Source organism: Chenopodium album, chromosome 20, assembly GCF_948465745.1.
Source record: "Chenopodium album chromosome 20, dcCheAlbu1.1, whole genome shotgun sequence".
NCBI classification, from domain to species: Eukaryota; Viridiplantae; Streptophyta; class Magnoliopsida; order Caryophyllales; family Amaranthaceae; genus Chenopodium; species Chenopodium album.
The window spans coordinates 30,751,457-30,754,760 of NC_137853.1; the positions used below are offsets into that span (position 1 = coordinate 30,751,457).

The window sequence follows — 3,304 nt, forward strand, 5'->3', positions numbered from 1 at the left end:
CCGACCTAAAAATAACGGATTAGGGTTGAGATTTTCGACCCGAAAACTTAAATGGGTTGACACGAACCCGACCTGAAAATTAAATGGGTTAGGTAAAGGTTGAAAATTCCAACCCGAAAATGACCCACTTAACCCGAAATTATTTTCGGGATAAAATCAGGTCAGGTCAACCCGAACGTGACCTGATAACCCGAACATGTATTAGTTGGATAAAAAAAATAAATAAAAAAATAAATAAAAATAAAAAATTCGGCCCAACCTAATATAAGTTCTAATAATATCTTAAACCCTAAAATACCAAATGGCTTTCCTCACAGACACTCAGCCGTTTTAGGCTCTTTCTCACTTATATTTCAATTTTCTCTCTCTTCAACTTTCACCTTCTCAAGATTTCAAACCTTAAAATCCTTTGTGAGTCGCTCTCCATCTTTGGATTTCCTCTCGTTCACGGTTTAAACGTTCAATTAAGGTAATTTGCTGATTTCGAATTTTCTTTTATACGTTTTTGATTTTTTTTTCTTTCTAAAATACGGTTTTGTTTTTAGAATTTTGTTGTTGTTCTTGTTAATATGCTTAGAATTTATGTTGTTAATTTTTATTGTTGTTGATTTGTTGATATAAATTATACGGTCTTGTTCATATAATTTTTTATTTAATTTCTTTTATATGGTTCTGTCAAATTTTTCTTTGATAGTTATGTTTGATTTGTAATTTGAAGCTACTTTGTTGAAGAAGCCAGTTAGATCCAAAGGTAATAGGTTGATGCATGTGCGAAATTTGGGTCAGATCTTAAGCTACTTCAAGTGGAAGCTCACAAATTCAGAAGTTCTGTACATTAGAAGAATATATGTAAATTATTTATTTATTATTTGCTTTGAATAAATGTATGTAAATTATACGTATGTAATTTGTGAATTTATACATCTATGAAATTACCATATTAAATTGATTCTAATACGAATTAACAATGCCAAAACTGCAAAAAAAAAAATAAAAAATAAAAAATAAAAAAACAAAAAAAATAAAAAATAAAAATAAAATAAAAATAAGGTCAATTTAGGTAAAATTCGGGTTGACCCGAACCATAAAAAATCAGGTTCGGGTTGAGCTTTCTTACCCGAAATATTAAACAAGTCAGGTTCAGGTCAGGGGTTTTCAACCCGAACCCGACCCGACCTGATCTGTTTGCCCGCCCTACGCGGCGCAATGGTCCTATCGCGGCGCGTTGGAACCTAATGCGTTGCGATGCTGAAGCTTCGATTCGATTTTGCAGCTCTGTATCGAATTACTGTATTCAAAGCCAGAATTTAAGATTTTTAAAGTGGCCGCACCCTACGAAAGGGTTGCATTCGTATCCTTAGTATTAAAGAATCAGGCCAAACATAGCTCTCTTGTGTACGGAACTCATTAAATCATGGGTAGAACTTCTTGAGTTGGTCAAGGTTTTTCATATTTGAAAACTCATTGCCATCCATATATGTCAACTTAGCTGCGCCTCTAGACAGGATGGTTTTTACAATGCATGGTCCAGACCAATTAGGCCTAAATTTTCCCCTTGGATCTAGGACAATCTTTCTAAGAGCTTTAAACACCAAGTCTCCTTCGTTGATGTTTCTTGTCTTGACCTTCTTATTGAAGTGTCTAGCCATGCAATTTTGATAACATTGGACATGATGTAAGGCTTCTAGTCGTTTTTCATCGAGTAGAATTAGCTCTTCATAAATTGCTCTTGTCCATTCAACTTCATCGAGTTTACTTTCCAAAGCTATGCGCAAGGAGGGTATTTTTAACTCTACAGGTTGTACGACGTCCATTCCACATACTAGGAAGAACGGCGTGGTTCATGTGGAAGAGCGGATTGACGTGTGATAACCCTAAAGAGCAAAATGGAGTTTTTCAGGCCAATCCTTGTAATTTTCCGTCATCTTTTCAATGATTGTCTTTAGATTTTTATTGGCTGCTTCTACTGCACCATTTGCTTGAGGTCTATATGGAGAGGAGAGATGATGTTGAATACCATACTTTTTCAGTAGGTCTTCGCATTCTGCTTGAAAGTGAGTATCATTGTCACTTATCACTTCATGTGGGACTCCATATCGACATATGATATTTCTTTCGATGAAGAGTGCCACCTACTTTGCAGTGAGTTTTGCATAGGATGCAGCTTCAACCCACTTGGTGAAATAATCGATGGCAACAAGGATGTATTCATGGTCTCCTAATCCAGGTGGAGTGACTTTTCCGAAAATATCTATTCCCCAAGTTGAGAATGGCCATGGAGATGTGTAAGTGTAGAGAAGAGACGGTGGAACGTGTTGCAAATTGGCATATATCTGGCATTTTGCACACCTTTTCACATATTGATGGCAATCTCTTTCCATGGTAGTCCAATAATAGCCTTGGCGCATGACCATCTGGGCTAGCATTTTACCATTCATGTGTATTCCACATGCTCCTTCGTGGATAATTCTCATTGCCATTTGAGCCTCCTTTTTGCCTACGCATAGGAGAGCTCTACCTTTAGGTACTCTTTTTTGTAGTTCACCATCTATCAGTACGAATTGGGAGGCTAAGAGTCTCAAAGCGCGTTTCGCTCTTTTGTCAGCATTAGGTGGATATTCCCCTTTGGTGACATAGTTGAGAATGTCTGTGTACCATGGTTCTTCTTCGTCCTCCTGGACTTCTTCTTCATCCTCAAGAGCTTGAACATAGGTAGGTTCATGCCTTTTCTCTATGGTTAGAGGCATTTGCTCGACTTCCTTAGGAATCCTGACCATTGAGGCTAGTCTTGCTAAGGCAACGGCGAATTAGTTTTCCTCTCTTGGTAGGTATGTATATTCTACCTTTTCGAGTTGATCTGTGAGAGTTTCCAAGTAGGTTTGGTATGAGGCTAGACTTTCACTCCTCACCTTCCATCTCTTGGAAATCTGGTTGATGATAAGGGATGAGTCTCCGAATATTCAAAGTTTTTTGACTCCTAGTGCCACTGCTGTTTCAAGGCCTACCACGCATGCTTCATATTCTACAGCATTGTTGGTGACGTCGAAGTCAAGTTTTATTGAGATTGGGATGTGCTCTTCAATAGGTGACACTAATAAGACTCCTACACCACATCCCTTTTGATTAGATGCACCATCAAAGTATAGTACCCAAGTGTCGTCCTCAGTGACTTATAATTCTTCGTCTGGGAACTCATTTTCTTGTACTGGCGTTGAGTCTTCAAGTGGAAAGTCAGCCAAGAAGTCAGAAACAGCGGATCCTTTGATAGACTTTTGAGGCATAAACCTTAGGTCGAATTGAGCCA

The 3,304-nt window shown here is 37.9% G+C and overlaps 1 long non-coding RNA gene across 1 annotated transcript; it reads left to right on the forward strand.

The window, feature by feature from the left end:
• The first annotated feature begins 296 nt into the window (after positions 1-296).
• On the forward strand, positions 297-955 carry LOC145599406 (uncharacterized). Its single transcript, XR_014103744.1, has 2 exons — positions 297-469; positions 719-955. It is a non-coding gene; the product is annotated as an uncharacterized LOC145599406 (long non-coding RNA).
• The last annotated feature ends 2,349 nt before the right edge of the window (positions 956-3,304 follow it).